This window comes from Ambystoma mexicanum, chromosome 3q, assembly GCF_040938575.1.
Source record: "Ambystoma mexicanum isolate Mex_15411 chromosome 3q, UKY_AmexF1_1, whole genome shotgun sequence".
Classification (NCBI taxonomy): domain Eukaryota; kingdom Metazoa; phylum Chordata; class Amphibia; order Caudata; family Ambystomatidae; genus Ambystoma; species Ambystoma mexicanum.
In genome coordinates this window covers 1,257,195,998-1,257,212,718 of record NC_090926.1, presented here as the reverse complement: position 1 = coordinate 1,257,212,718, position 16,721 = coordinate 1,257,195,998, and the positions used below count along the sequence as shown (strand labels likewise).

Sequence of the window (16,721 nt, the reverse complement as noted above, 5' to 3'; positions counted from 1 at the left end):
CGCGGGACAAATGGAAAGAGAAAATCCAGAGGGATCTTACCCCCTTTGAACAACTATTAAATACCAGAACCAAATCCAAAGGCCTAATCTCTGCGATGTACAGGGTATTGATAGACGCTGGGAAGGGGTCAACTGTAAATTTGAAGCGCAGGTGGGAAAGAGATCTCTGAGATGAAATGGACCCTGACCTGTGGGTGAAAATATGTAAAGGGGCATCGCAAGTTTGGATAGCGACCCAGTATAAATTCCATGCCATCAAACTGCTACACAGATGGCAGTATGATCCACATAGATTGTCGCAGATGTTCCAGTCAATGAGTCCTCTATGCTGGCACCAATGTGGCGAGAGCACGGATTATTGGCACTTGTGGTGGGGATGTCCCTGTATAAAAGAAATGTGGGATGAGGTCTTGGGATGAATCAGGGAACTGGATGGGATCCAACGCACCACTGAACCCCTCCTCATATTGTTTGGGTTTGAAGCGTGCGGAAGGGAACTCTAGAGGATGACAGGTCTGGCAGCACCACTCCTACTGGCTGCCCGGGCCTCGCTTGTGATGCGTTGGAAAGCGACAAAGGTGCCGGTGGAAAAAAGAATGGATAAATGTGGCCACAAATATCTGTATAATGAAAAAAATCACTGCAGCCCTTCTCAGGAAATCTACTCAGTATGAACTGCTGTGGGGTGAACTTGTGAATAAATATAGGTCTAGCACCTAAGAAGCTGTATTGTATAGAGATCACGGACCCAGACCTAAGTATGTATTGTTCACATCTAGAGAAACTAATGTAAATTCGAACGCTGTCTCACCCGAGGAAGCCCATATGAGATCTCAGACGGCGCCCCAATTAGGCGGCCACAGCCATTGACAAATGGCTAAGGGAAAGACTGCCCACAGCCCATGTGCAGGAGAACTGTGAATAACGTTAAATGCTAGAGGAGACACTGTTCCATGGGGCGAGGGCAGGGATAGGGGCAGCGCTCTTTCAAACTGAACAACCAGGGGTTGTGGGTGGAGGGAGGCGGGATTGGGGAGGAAAGTTGATATTTGTAATATGCTCCGAACAACGTTCCTGTAATGTTTACACTGTTTCTGAAAAACCTTAATAAAACCTCATTTTAAAAAAAAAAAGGCATGCCAGGAAAAAGACTGGTAGTGAATTTGTTAACTGCCTTAATTTCTATGGCACCACATATTTGAACCTAAAATAGATGTTATTCTTTACAGACCTACCTTTTCCACCCTCTAACCATTTTCCCAATAAAAAATGTCTGCAGCATATATTAATCGTTTGTATTTTTTCCAACTTAATTAAATACTGAGAGTGTTATAATAGCTTTATAGACCTGCAGCTCAGACCGTACCGGGCGTTATAGTCCATCATACCTCATTCAAGGCCCTTGCTTCACTCTGGCCTTTAACTCTTGTCTTCAGGGCCCATAACGCTCAGTATGGCCCTCGCTGCAGGTCTATGAAGCTATAATATACACTGATGGAAAGGGAGCAGATGGACTCCCAGCGGTGAGAAGCTGCATAAAAAGGGATGTGAGCAAAGATCAGAGGAAGTCCTGGTGTGCGCTACACTGCATTGCACAAAGAATACAAACATACAGATGTAATGGAGGCATGGGAGCAAAGTGCAGAGGAACTCCTGGCGGTGAGACACTGCATGACACTAAGCGTCTACTGATGCAGAGAAAGAGGATACATGTGAGCCAGGAGCAGACTGACTCCTGGCAGCTGCTCGCTTCCTCCCCTCTTCTTTCCTCTGGACTTGTCTGCTTGTGATCGTGGTGCCTTCCCTTCCTTTTGGAAAGCACCACCTATAAGCCAAAACTATTGCATTAGAGTACAGATAGAGAGAAATGGCACATGAAGAGGGACACAAGTTTGAAGGTGTTTGGTTATTTGCCCACCCATTGACTGCCCATGACCATGTTAATCCATGTGGCCATTCCCACAGGTTCCTGTCCCCGCCCTCCCAAAAACAACACCTTGTGTGAACTCTTTGAGCTCAATTTAAATGAGCCTTACCTTCAAACTTTGCACTCGAAGTGCCTGCAAGTGTTTTCTCAAAGCATTCTTCTGAAAGTTAATGACTTAATTGGAGTTGTGAAGGCACTACTGGTGTAATACAAATTTCTTAACCAGGTCTGTTTTCAGCCACTTGTTTTATAAGCACTATGCATGTCCTTCACTGAAGTCCTATTAAAAACAAGCATTGGCAGAGCAAAAAGTTTTGGCTTGTATAATTATTAGGCATGTGCCAAAAACTGCTATTAGATGGCCAGTTACTCACATCATTTTGCAGCTGCTACCATCAAAGGCCAGTTAATACCACTACGACAGTGCCTGGAAAATGCCTTTCCTATGCCTGCACAATAGCCCAAACTGCTGGCATTCCCAATGCTGGTCTCCAGTCTTCTTGACCCCTGCCTTGTGATGGTGCAGAGCTGTTCATCCGACTGTTTGCTACTATACACCTTGTATTCTCTGTTTTGCCAGCTCGCCACAGTCGTCCTGGCATACTACATCCAGCCTGATTGCTGCTGCGTCTCCATCACTTCTGCATTTGTGTACTGCCCTTCGCTGCCAGTGCTTGCACTGTCCTCGTACCACTTTAATCATGTAAGTGCTCTTTTGTGGCATGGGGAGTTGGTCCAGCAGTGGCCCTAATTCAATACAGGGAAGCGCTGGGATACCTTTTCACTCCACCTAGCCATCCTTTCAACATCAGCAGTCTTAGCATTCCATCACTGCATCTCCTGCAATGACGGCAGGGAGCAGAGTGACTCCTGATGGTGGGACATTGCATCACACGAAGAGTACACCGAAAAGAGATGGTGGATATGTGTGAGCAGGGAGCCGAGGAACTCCTAATGTTGACACATTGCGTGACACATAGAGAATACTACCAGAGATAGGGAAGGAGATGAGCAGGAAGGCAAGGGTCTCCTGCGTGACACAAACACAGTGATACAGAGATGGGACTGAATGTTGATATACCGTAATATAGTGGCTCTTCAACAACTTTAAATAAGTGCTGGCTAGGTGGAGTGTGGATACCAAAGTGTGGCACCACAAGTAGCATGAACACCTTACTAGGGCACGAGTGAAGGAAAGACACACACGCTTGTGCATAGCCTTAATAATAATGACTGACAATGTGCATAATTGTCAGAATCTGAAATGGAGCCAGAAGCAGCAATTTCCACTAGAAAGGAGGTACCACTGGAAAATCAAAGTTGAGAACTGCGCACGATTGTGGGTGGCATCTCTAGGTGTGGTTTGGACAGGCTGTACATGTGCCAATTGATGCTAATTGGGGAGTGCCAAGAGACCACGCAGGTGGCAACAGTGCGCGGTACAAGAACCTTTAACATAACAATAATCTCCCTTTGAATGGCAATATAAAATGTCCTGACACCAACAAGTGAAAGTCCTCAAATAAGCTGTGCTGCGTAGCAATTAGCTTTGCAATTCTGTAGATTTGCTAATTAAATTGGCACTTGTGTAGTAAAGGTAGCTATTTAACTGTTCAATAAAAGCACAGCTCATCCTGCATTCCTCTCTTGCCTCTCCATGCTCTCTCCACTCTCCTTTTCTCTGTTCACTGCAAGTTCAAAGGAATGAATAGATTGAGAGTTCAGCAGTACTCCTCTCCTCCACTCTTATGTCCCAAAGGCCTGTGTGGGAGTGCTCGGCAAGAATTATTTTTCTTTTTCAAATAATTGCAAACTAGAAGTAATCGGGATAATACTTGTATTAAGCTAACTGTATCCTTTCTGCCAAAAACCAGTATGTGGTAATATTTTTAAAAATAGTAATGCCATTCCATTGCTATAAAATCAATGTGTTGCATAATGCATAATTAGAGCATTGCTACTGTAAAACACTGCATTGTCTCCATGCTTACAGTAACGTGTAGGTCAGTGTATCTAAATCTCAGTGTCAAACTATATCTCATTTTGTTGGAGAAGAAGCATTATGTTGACCACTAGACACTTTTGAAAATGTACATGATCACACAGCCAAATGCTTGTAGTGGGGAACCTAGTTCTGTAACCTGTTGGTTACATATATCTTGAAACTGGTGCTCAACTAGATCCAACAACACCCTTCGCCTCATCTGGCCCTGGATCAAAAGAAGCCGGGGCTAGAGGTCGCTCTTTCCCGGTTCTGGCTACTCTCGCCTAGAATGACCTCCCAGTATAAATGTGCTTAGCGAAGAACCCCCAAACGTTCCGGGAAAGGCTAAAGACGTGCTTATTTGTATAAATAGCCTTCCATACTCCCCATGAATATTTCGGCGCCCTTCATATTCACTAGTCTTTCCCTGTATATGATGTGATATTTTATATTACGCTCGTACATAGGTGTTTCAGAGGCGAAGGGAGGGGAACAGGGGAGAAGCAAAAGCGACGATCTTACTAGGCCCAGTGAAATTGAGAATGCGCAAGTGCGTGGGGAAGGGAAAAAGGGGGGAGTGCAGAGCATAGGAGAGAACAAAATAAATGGAAGTAAATAAATAATTAAATAGGGTGTTAGTGCAGCCTGTGAGAGGCAAAGGTGCTAGGTTAGTCAGATAGTGTATCAGATAAATGCAGAAGAAAAGTGGGTGGGGGACTGTATGGGCACAGATACAGGCCCCAGTGCAAGGGGTGGCCGGGAGGCAGTGCAGGAGGATGGCAGGGTGAGCAGGTACCTGGGCCAGAAGGACAGAGGGTGACCAGGTGCACAGTGCCGAGTGAGAGGGCAGATCAGCAGGGGAGAAGCGGGGCAAAGGCAGAAGCAAAGAGGAAGGTCTTGAGGAGCTTCCGGAACCATAGATGGTTCCCCTCAAGTTTCAAGGTGGCAGGGAGGCAGTTCCAAAGGGAGACCCCAGAGACAGAGATCTACCTCCCGCTCGTTTCTTTGAAAAATGACTGACCCTGAGGCAGTTGGAAGAAGAGGAGCGATGAGCTCGAGAGGGGAGGTATTTACGGAGGGATAGTTGAAGGTATTTTGGACCCAGCCCCCAGAAAGCCTTGTGGACAATGCAAAGGGTTTTAAATTTAATCCTTGCATCCAGTGGGAGCCAATGAAGGGATTTTCAGAGCTGGAGAGATACGATCCCAGGGCTTGAGGCCAAGGACAAGTCTCGCAGTTCTGTTCTGGATTAGTTGTAAAGGGCAGAGAGTTGGGGCAGGTAGATTTAGAAAGAAGCTGTTACAGTAGTCCAACCTAGAGAGAATCAGAGCTTGGGAGACAGTGAGCTTCTGAGGGAAGGTGAGGAAAGGAAGAGTACCTCTAAGGAGGAGCAGTAAGAAGTCTGACTTTTTAGAGACAACAGAGATGTGTGGGGAGAAGGAAAGTGTGGAGTCAAAGATGACCCCGAGTTTCTTAGCTTTGCAGGTAGGGGCAGGAGGAGGGCCAAGGGAGGCCGGCCAGAGAGTGAGGGGAAAGGATGGAGAGGGTGTACCAATGAGGAGGATCTCAGTCTTGTTGGCATTTAAACAGAGATCGTTGGTGACACACCAATTTTGAATGGCGATGAGACAGTCAGAGATGAGGGAAGGAGAGGAGGTGGCTGAAGGAACCATGAAAATGAGTTGGTTGTCATCAGCATAGCACTGGAAATTCGAGCAGAAGATGGAAATTTTCACGATGCCTGCCCCCGGGAAACCAGGTTTGGCCCAGCTACCCCGGAAGCAGGCATCATGCCATTTAATGCAAGCCCATGAACCCCAATTAGGGGCTATTTGGGTGCAGTCCTGGCGCCTATGGCGCCAGGCTCATAAGTTCAGAATCAGTCCTGGCGCCATGGGCGCCAGGCTCATGGTCAAGGACTTACCTGAAGCAGACCATGCTGCTAACTTACCTGAGGTAAACCATGCTGCCAGTGACCAGAAGTCAAATGAGGTCTAGGAGGGACTATTTTTCCCTAGGAACTATTTTTTTACTCGGGTGGGACCGCGGAAGGATACTTACCTGGAACTACTTCCAAGGCTATTTAAACCACGCCCTGACAGCAACCCATGCTTCGCGTTATCCTGCACCTGCAGCGTAACGCTCACCGTGCCTGCAGCAGCTTCCAGTCTTCAGCCACGCGGGCTTGGATGCCGGAGCTCCTGAAAACCTGAAAGAAAGCAGAGGGAAGGTAAGAACCAGAGTTTTTACCTGCAATCCTTACCTGAATCTTGAATCTTCTTGATCTGACCTAGAAGGAAGAAATCATCAGACGCGCGCCGCTTCGCATACTGCAGCGCCGCGCGGGAACTCACCTGAAGCAATCCTCCGCATTCCATCGCGCTTTTCAGCATCCAGCGGCCGCTTTCCAACACCTGTGGAAATAAAGACAATAAGGTGAGCAAGGGAGCATTCCCAGACAATAAAGGCAATCCCCAGGACTTACCTGATACCACAGGGGATACTTACCTCATCTCGGGTCGGCGCGGCCTCCACAGCTTCTCCGCCGTACCCCGGCCCCAAAGGGGAAACAAAAGCAACACAAAAGCGCAAGTGGGGGAAACCGAATTCCGCTACAGACTTACCTGGTTACTGCCTGAGGCCGCAATCACCGGAACCTCCTCCGATTCAGCGCCTGCAAAAGGAAAGGGTCACAGGTTAGACCAGATCCTCATTATCGAACTGAACAGAATCCATAAAAACTTACCTGCATCTTACTGGTTGCCACTTGGAACTCTTCTCAAGAACTATTAAGGCAACCTAGGAAATTTGGACAGAGTGAAGGCCAGACGTTTTTGAACTCTTTTTCAAACTATTTCCTTACGGAGTCAATACCGTTCTGCAACTCTCCAACATCCCACACCAGTGAAGTAACTGGTCATCTACGCGCCCCTGCGCTCGAGGCAGGATGGAGAGCTCATCTTTCCAAACTAGCAGGTGAGAACATAGCAAGAGTTCGGAAGTAATTTGTGGGAAGAGATCGCAGGAGTGGGGGAAGGTGGGGTTGGCGCCCAGTCCCCACAGGTGGCTAAATCCCTTTTCTCCATTACAGAAGAATATTCATACGGGCAAAACAAGCTAAGCTGGGTGGTCCGGTCCAGTCCATCATTTCGGCGCCCCGTGTGTCGCTGGAAGAGGTAACAACAGCCCAGTTCAGATCGACGCCCCCGGGGACACCAGGTGAGCGTAACAGAAATGCAGTATGCGAGAGTTGCCAGGTATTGGTTGAAAAGCCAGGGCGAGGGGTTAGACCCCTGGGGAACACCACAGGTAGAAGGGAGGATAGAAGATAGGAAGGACCCAAGTACCTGGGAGGGTCGATCAGAGAGAAAAGAGGTCAGCCAGGCCAGAGCCTGATCAGTGAAACCCAGGTTGTCACGGAGACGATTGAGCAGGGTGGTATGGTTGACTGTGTCGAAAGCAGATGAGAGATCAAGTAGGATGAGGACAGAGGGAATGAGTGAAGGTTGGAGAGCAGGTCTTCACGGATGTTCAGGAGAGCAGTTTCCGTGCTTCTGGCTGATCTGAAGGCAGATTGGTGGTTGTGGAGAAAGCCAACAGAGTCAGAATGAAGGTTAAGCTGAGAGATGGCAAGTTTTTCCAGGAGCTTACCCAAAAAGGGAGTTATGGAAATGGGGCGATAGTAAGCCGGGCAAGAAGGATCAGCTGTGGGTTTCTTGAGGAGAGGATGCACAAGGGAGTGCTTCAGAGGGGAGGGGAAAAGACCCAGAGGCAAAGGAGAGGTTGCAGAAATCGGCAAGGGCCGGAACAAGGGTATCGATGTGGTCCCCTTAATGGTTTTAGAGGAACAGGGATGGACCTGTTTTGATGAAGCTTTCATAGATCGGACTTGTCTAGCGACCTCATCGGGGGAGAAGAGAGGAAAGGAGGAGAAAGAGGGAGGGGGTTAGCTGAGGGTGGGTCAGCAAGCAGAGAAGGAGTGGGAGAGGAGGAAAGAGTGGACAAAATGCCCTGGGTTTTGTTAGCACTGTCTGTCTTTTGTCTTTCGTTATAGGTGCACCCTGATGCCTGCGGGCTACGGCACGTTATAAGCGCAACATAACATAACCCATCTACCCTGAAAGTGAGATAGCCTGCTAAATACACTCTGCTTAGTCCCTTACTTTCTTTCCTCTAACATAAGGAATAGACAAAGCTAACCAGATGTTTATGCAAAGTGGTGTTCAATGGTTCCATTCAGTCTGTACACCTATAGATCTACTGCACTATCATACACTGTAGTTTTTTTCTCCCCATTTTATTAATTTTATTTCAAACAAACACCCAACAACCAAACCTGCAGTACATATTATAATCTTACAAATTTTGTGCAACCCAAACAATGTCTGCTGCGTCTGCCGTTCCCCCCCCCCCAACCAAGCCTACACTACTTCACGATCTGCTTCTTCATCTTGCAGCGAGGTTCCCTCTACTGTTTATTCTTCTGGGTCCTGGTCGCTCCACCAGTTCTGAGTGGGCTCAAACAGTGTGGTTATTAAATGTTTCCAGGCTGTCAGGGTTTCTGCTTTCTCCTCCCCTCCAGTGTTACTAGCTTCCTGCCATACTGCAGTTTCAGCTTCTGTCCATTTCTGAAGGTCTTTCCACCATATTTCTATTGTTGATCTATGGCTTGCCTTCCATCCCATAGCAATTCGACGCTTCGCAAGTATATATGCCAAATCTTTTAGTTTACTTACATGTTTAAGTTTACGTGATATGCGAAACCCCCCTATCAGACATGCCCATGCTATTTCAACGATTATCTTAATTCCTTTTTCTTGTAATTTGTGGGCTACTTCTCCCCAAAATTTCTCAATTTATGGGCATGACCACAACATATGCTTCATTCCGGCGTTTTCCTTGCCGCATTTAGGGCATGTTTGTCGTCGATTTTAGCTATCCTCTGGGGTGTCATATAAGCCCTGTGGGTTATATACAGTTGTATTTGTTGTAGTCTTGCATTCCTTGACACTTTCTTATGGTACCCTTGGGCCCGCTCCCACATCCCATCACTCATAGGGGCACCCACTTCTTCCTCCCAGTCTCAGTTGTACCACTTCCTTACCCACTTTGGACATCACCAGCTCATATATCCTGGATATTTCATGCCCTCCTTCTGCCATATCATATATCATTTCTCTGGTGGGGTCCGGTTGCTCCTCTAATACTATTTCGGACCATGTCTCTTTGATTCGCCGCACCATCCTATATGTGATTTATTGTCCCGTATGCAACCCTGTTTCCTCCACCAGCGTCCCAAATTCTTTTATCCTCCCCTCTTGCCATATGTCTCCCACAGTTGCTATCCCTACCAGTTCCCAGTGCTTTCTGATCGACTTCCTTAATTGGCCTTCATTTCCCGTCAATGCGACACGTAGCACTTGCGGGGAGCACAGGGCTGGGTTCTCCCATTATCTGACAGACCCTATGCCATATATTCCATCCCAGCGTCATCATCTCTGAGCGCTCCTTCATATCTGATTTGGGCAACCATATAATTTCTTTCAGGAAGAATGGGCCACACTCCTGTCTAAACAACCCAGATTCTGAGGTTGGTTATTCTGATAGCCACTTTGCCACATATTGTAGTTGGCTTGCTAAATAGTAGATCTCATAGTTTGGCAGTTTTATTCCCTCCTTATCATACAAATTTTGTAACTTCCAAAGGGCAATTCTGTTCCTCGTCCCACGCCAGAGAAATTCCCTACATATGCTATGTATCCTAGCAAAAAATCGCACTGGCATCAGATATGGTATGTTCCCAAAATAATGCAACAATCTAGGCAGCACTACCATTTTCAGCATTGCTGCTCTTCCCATCATCGCCAAGCGGAGCTTTACCCAGAATTTCATACTATTTTCGATACTCCTGACCACTTTCTCAGTATTATGTTGGTGCTCTGCCTCCTCCGTATGGTAAATGTCTATCCCGAGATATCTGAACGTGGTCACCTCCCATGGTATTTGTAGAACTGGTAATTGATTCCGCGGGATCCATACATACCTACCCAGCGGAAATATACATTATTTCTTGGGGTTCACTGCTATGTCAGATAGCGACGCAAATTGCTCCATCACTTCCAAAACATATTGGAGGTTTTCGTCTGGGTATCGCACGTACAACAGCATATCGTCAGCATACTAAGTGCGGCTCCACTTTTATGTTAATTCCTATTATGTCATACTGTTGCCTTAGATATATCGCCATGGGCTCTAGTGCTAAGATATACAGCATAGGGGACCATGGGCATCCCTGTCTAGTACCCCTACTAAGTTGCCACCTCTCCGATATAATTGCTCCCGTTTTAACCCTGGCCAGCGGTGCGCTATATAGCAGTTTGACCCATTTAAGATAACCAAGCCCTATCCCATAACTGGACATGGCTGCAATCAGCAAAGCCCATTTGTCTGAATCGAAGGCTTTTATTGTGTCCAACGATACAATTGCAATTTCACCCGCGTCCCCTTTAGTGTGTTCTATGACTCAGTGAAGTCATCTATGGTTATTGGATATATTCCTGATTTGGAACTTATCCAGTCTGATCGGGGTATATTAGTTTATTAATGATCCCTCTCATTCTGTTTGCCGGTACCGCCGTGAGCATTTTTCTATCTTGATTGAGCATTGACAGCGGTCTGAAAGATCTGCAATCCTTGCCAGGCTTATTAGGTTTAGGGAGCAGTATGATAATCGCCTCCCTCAGGGACTCTGGCAACCTTCCTGTTTCGTATGCCTCATTTAGCATTGCCAATAGTGGGGGAAGCACCTCCTTTCTATACATTTTATAAAAATTCACTAGGGAGTCCATCGGCCCCCGGGGTCTTGCAGGTGGGTAGCTGCTTTACCACCTCTTCTAGCTCCTCCAAGGTTATCTGGGCATCTAAATCCTCTCACTCCTCCGCGCTGATTCGTGGCATACCTATGTCCTGCAGTGTTTCCCTTATTTCTCTGCAGACGCTTCCCTCTTCATCCCCATACAATTGTTGATAGTACTCTAGAAATTCACGATTCACGCCCTCTTGGGTGTCCACTATACGTCCATCCTCCTTCGTTACTGCTCTAATTGTAGGTCTGGGGGTCTCGCTTTTACATAACCATGCCAACACCCTCCCTGGTTTATCTCCTCCCGCATATTGTCTTTCTACATACTTTTTATACTTTAGATTGCATAGTCTCTCCCAGTGTCCTGCACATTTCTGTTGCAGCCTCAGTATGGTTTCAGTGTCTTCCTTGGTGTTACCCTCTCTGCTCAGCGCTGTTTCTAACTCTTTTTCCCCTTCCTGTTGTTCTGTTACTATCCCTCCCTCCTTGTAGTCCTTTTGACTTATCTATGGCTACCCGCCTCACTACCACTTTGAAGGCTTTCCACAGCGTGCCAGCCGACTCAACACTCCCGGTATTGGTCTCAAAGTAATTTATTATTTCTTCTCTTAAGTCCTCCCTGAACATTGTATCTTTTAATGCCTCAGCTCTGAGGTGCCACGTTGGTATCCTTGCTCTTGGGGGTCGGTACTGCCATATTAGGACCAATGGCGAGTGGTCTGATAGGACCCTCGCTTTGTATTCTGTCTGTACTATTTCTGCCATTAGCTCCTGTGTGGCAAACATATAATCTAGCCTGGTGTGCAAATTTTGTGGGCCCAAGTAATGTGAATACTGTCTGTCCTGCGGGTGGCGCAGCCTCCATGCGTCCTCGAACCTGAAATCCGTCAGCGTGTCTGCAACGCCCTAGCAACCGGGGTGGGTCTGTCTATTTTGTTATCTGATCTATCTACTTTCGGGTTTAGTGTACAGTTAAAGTGACCCCCCCAAATCACAGCTCCCCCCAAATGCATGCTCATTTTGTTGTACAGGGTTTTAAAATATGCCACTGTATCCTGATTCGGGGCATATGTATTTATGTTGCATATTTCTTAATTTCCACCAATCCCCTTATTGCAACCATCCTCCCATCTGCTTCCTCTGTGGACTGTAGTAACTGGAATGGGACATGCCGTGCTACCCAGATGATCACCCCTCGAGCGTATGCAGAATATGTTGCACCGACAACGGTCCCCTTCCACTTCTTCCGGATCTTTTGTGAGGTGAGTCTTTTGTATTAGGGCCATATCTATTTTCTGTCTGCGCAGGTACATCATAACCTTATTCCTTTTTATGTAGCTATTGAGCTCTCTAACATTCCAAGTGATTACTTTAAGGTCCCCCATAATCCAATCACATCCCGCTCCTCCCTTTGTAAGTCTCCAGGTCTTATTTGAAGCCCATTGCTCGTGTATGTAGGCTTTTTCCCCAACTTCAAACTGTCCCTCCCCTTTATTTTAGCTACTACTCCTAACCCATAACACTTCAACTCCCCCAACAATGCCCTCAAATCCTCCTTGCCCCCTCCCTACCCGTCCCCAACTGTTGCCCAGCTTCATCCCTGGATCTCAGGCGATCCCGCATTTAGTCCTGCCTCGGCTAGCCCGTACAAGGAACTCAGCAGGGCAGCTCCCACTCTATCAGTAGCCTATCTAAACTATTGGGGTGTAAAAGCGGGTTCACTTTGTTCCTGCGTTATGCTCTGTGTGTTGCGCATGCTAATCTCCTTATGTTGGGACTAGCATGTTTTATTACGTCTATATGTGCTCTGTCTTATAATCTAGTCCCAATGTCTCAGATCATACAGCACCTCGGTTCCCAGCGACACTGCTTGACTTCTATAGTCCATCCGCCTTCTGCTAGTCTGTCTCATCCGGACAGCTCTGGCCATCCAGCCGCTCTGTCGCTTCCTCTGGTGTTGCGAAGAATAGAGCCCTGTTCTTTTGGAGCACTTTCAGCCTTGCTGGGTACATCAGCATGTACCTATAGCCCGCATCTCGCAGCCTCTTCTTCACAGTTCCAAAGTTCAGCCGTTTCATCTGTACCTGGAGCGTGTAGTCTGGGTATGCCGTGATGGATGCTGTCGCCCTGCGTATTGTGCCTCCTTTGCAGAAGAATTCCAGGATCTTCTCCCTGTCTCGATAATTCAGAATCTTGGCGATTATCGGTCTCGGAGGGGCACCTGGTGGTGGTCTTCTAGTGAGGGCCCTATGCGCTCTCTCCACTGCGAACCACTTGGTGAGTTCTCCTCCTTGTATCTCCTGCAGCAACATTGTCTCTATATATTCAGTGGGGTTTGGGCCTTCCTCGCCTTCCGGGAGCCCGACAATGAGTATATTATTTCTGCGGGCCAGTCCTTCGGCTTCCTCTTCTCTGCTTTCCAGGTTGCACACTTGCTGTCGCAGTATGTGGATCTCCGAGGCATGCGTTTTGCAGGCCTCTGTGTTGGAGCTTGCCGCATTTTCCAGTTTGCCAGTGCGTTCTGCCACTTTTTTAACATCCTGTCGCAGAATGTTTACATCCTCTTGCACCGCTCCAATTTTAAGGTCCAGTGGTGTTTTAAGATCCGCCATGGCTGCCTCCAGCTTGGTTTCCCAGGCCGCCTTCAGGTCTGCAATTGTTGCTTGTTTTCCTTTTGATTTTGGGAATTTTGAAGCCATCCTGACAACCTTCACTGCCGCTGATGGTGGTTTTACTGTTTTGGGTTAGTTCAGCCCACTAGTGCACCGGCTGGGATCTCTTTGATCGATTGTCAATTTCTCCCCCTCCACGTATTTTCTGCGTGGCCCGGCGCTTCCCCTAGATATGTGGGGCTCAGGTGTATGTGACGATCGTGATCCAGCACTTTATCTTCTGTCTTCCAATACGTTCTGCACCATCAGGTGCCCTGGCTGCACACTTATGTCTGAGGACCCTTGCCAGTGTTTTGCAGATCCGTCTTTACCTCGCTCCTGCTTGCATCCCCTGTCTCCCTGGTCCTTTTAGCCCCAGTTGCTCAGTCACACCAGTTTTCCCTTTCCATATTGGTGAGACCGTAACATTCAAGCACGCCCTTGCTCAGGTGTCCTCTCTTTTGCAACGTGTTGCTCTGTGAACCAAGTTCATATGGATCCGCGTTGTGCGCCCATCCATATGCTCGCCATTGTTCGTGCGTGCCCTTCGCCTGTTGGGGGTAGTCCGGGGGCCCAGATTGGGGGTCTGCTTGGGGTTGGAGGTCGTGTCCTGATCAGCCTGCCTTGGTGTTGTAGAGCTCTCTGCAGGGCAGTAACTGAGTGCTATTATGCCCTACCAGCACCTAGATTGCTGGATTAAGTCTTCCAGTGTGGTCTCAATGTGTATTGTTCTTTGCTCTTCGCGTTCACTGATGGTTCAGTAGACTGTTCTTTTGTTGCCAACTTATCATTCGCCTGGGCCAGTTTATTGTGACCCTGTTGAATCCGTGAGTGTTCCCTCTGCTAGGGATTGCCAAATTTGTACTTGTGGTATGAGTCTTATTCATGTGCTTTACTGCAGTCTTTACCATGAGCACAATGGTTTCTTATCACTTCTCTCGTGGTTCCCTTTTTCTTGGTGAATTGGCCCATGTAGTTATTATGTAAATCCCACACACTGTATGTACTTCCTCTGCTCCGGCTTTTCAGGCAGTTACTACATGAAGCGCGAGCTTCGTGTCTGCAAGTCATGCCTTGGACGGTCCTGTACATTAATACGCCTTTGTTGCCATCCATACACTGCCCGCCGTGTCCATCAGACTCGCACTTACTTTGTTTAGAGCCTCGGTTTAGCGAGGTTTGTCAGGCTTCCACGTTGCCGGCTTCGTTTCATGTGTGCTACTATTGCGGTTTGCTGATTTCCTCAGACACAATGTAACGTGTCTTCTATACGCACCTGTGTGCCATATAGTTTTGTTTCGTGTGCGGACAAATTCAGGTTTACCACCCGCAGGGTGAGGGTGGCACAATTCGGTTACCGGAGCTCAGCTGATCAGAGGCTCGAATGCGCTCACAGGTTGGGGCACCCAGATTCGCCCAACCCTTGCATGAGACAAACTGTTGCTGGAGTGGGCAGCCCATAGGTCCGCACCTTCACTGTCCCACACTGCCGGGATACTTTTAATAGTCCACAGACTGCTTCAGCCCGCCATTGCACGTTTAAGGGGTCCAGCCCGTCCCACAGTCATCATCACTCCAGGGTGTAGATGGGAATGGAGGATGTTGTTAGTGGGCTGCTCCTGCTGCAAGGAGAAAGGAGCTCCTGCTCCTGTGTATGCTGTTGATTCAATGGCTCCTTTGTGGGCTGCTCCTTCTGCAAGGAGAAAGGAGCTCCTGCTCCTGTAAACGCTGTTGATTCAATGGCTAGTGTGTGGGCTGTCTCGGCTGAAAGGAGCTCCTGCTCCTGTATACGCTGTTGATTCAATGGCTCTGTTGATTCAATGGCTCCTTTGTGGGCTGCTCCGGCTGCAAGGAGAAAGGAGCTCCTGTGTACGCTGTTAATTCAATGGCTCCTTTGTGGGCTGCTCCGGCTGCAAGGAGAAAGGAGCTCCTGCTCCGGTGTAGGCTGTTGATCCAATGGCTCATTGGTGGGCTGCTCCGACAGCAAGAGAAAGGAGCTCCTGCTCGTATCCGATCAGTCCTCGTTATCGCAGAGGATCATCGAGAGTGCCGTCCAGTTCCTTTGTCCTCAAATAGCGGCCATTTTGCTGCGACTTCTTCAAGACCTTGATTTCTTTCTTCCAATCATTACTCATTTCCTATTGTCAGAATTAGCTCTACGGTTGTGCGTTGCATGCAGCGCCCATTCACACAATTTTATATCCGATTCAATGGACTGCACGCATCCTCCATCTGGTGCGCTTCCCAGGATTGTGTCCGGATCAGCAGGAGCTACAGAGATTCCCAGTTTATCCCATGGCTAGTTAGCCAAGCCTCCCTCATACACTGTAGTTATCCATCACACACTGTAGTTATCCTTCAGCTTTGCTGTCTGATGGAATTATATATTGGCACCGGTGAGAGAAAGCTGGCCAAACTGTTTTCCGAGCCTTTTTTATGATCTCTATTTGTATCCATTCATGCAACTAACCTTTTATATTTTAGACACTCAACCAGGGCTCGCAAAGTATTTTTGCCCACTCGCATAGTCGAGTAGATTTTAAGAAGGACCAGTATCACAAGTTTGAAACTTTTATTTAACTTTTACTTTGCAGTAAATGTAAATAAAAGTTTCACTGTGCATGGCTGGCCTCTGCGTGGCAGCAGTGTGCCGAACTAAAGTGGGTTTGTAGTGACATGCACCACTTTACAGAAGGTGTGTTTAAATTTGCTCTCATCAGTTGCCATGGGTTGAGTGCATTTCTTAGGTCGAGTGAGTAGACCCCATGTTACTCGACCTGCAGGTCTAGTAGAATTTTAAAGAATTTGCAAGACCTGACTCATCTCACTAATAATGTCTTACTTCAGCGGTACACAAAACTGCTGTATTGTTGCTCATTGGTTATCTAGGATACAAGTAACTTCTGGTGATATTCAAAATATTAGTACAACATTGCTAATCAAATGGTAGTGTTTGCTAATCAAGAACATTTTAATTACCAAACTCTACTAATCCATTTTTGAAAACTAAATTATGCCTTGAAGTGTTTTAAAGTCTGTTCTGGATAAATTAATGTGTTTGTACTTCTGTTTGCAGGATATCAGAAGAACTCTGAGCAGGTAAACCTATTTTTATTTGTGACGATTAACCATGTTGGGGAAACTAGAATTAATGGTGTGCAAAAAGGTCTATTAGAGGAATTTGTATGACTTGCAAGGACCTTTCCATCTCACAGTGCATATGAAGGCGATTGTTTAGCCAGTAGTTGTCCGCTGATAGCTCAGTACTACTTGTGTACAGGCACGTTATAAATGACT

The 16,721-nt window shown here is 47.3% G+C and overlaps 1 pseudogene; it reads left to right on the top strand.

Annotated features, from left to right (window-relative positions):
• LOC138448101 (E3 ubiquitin-protein ligase TRIM39-like) overlaps nt 1-16,721 on the top strand; it is a 153,263-nt pseudogene that overhangs the window by 93,031 nt on the left and 43,511 nt on the right.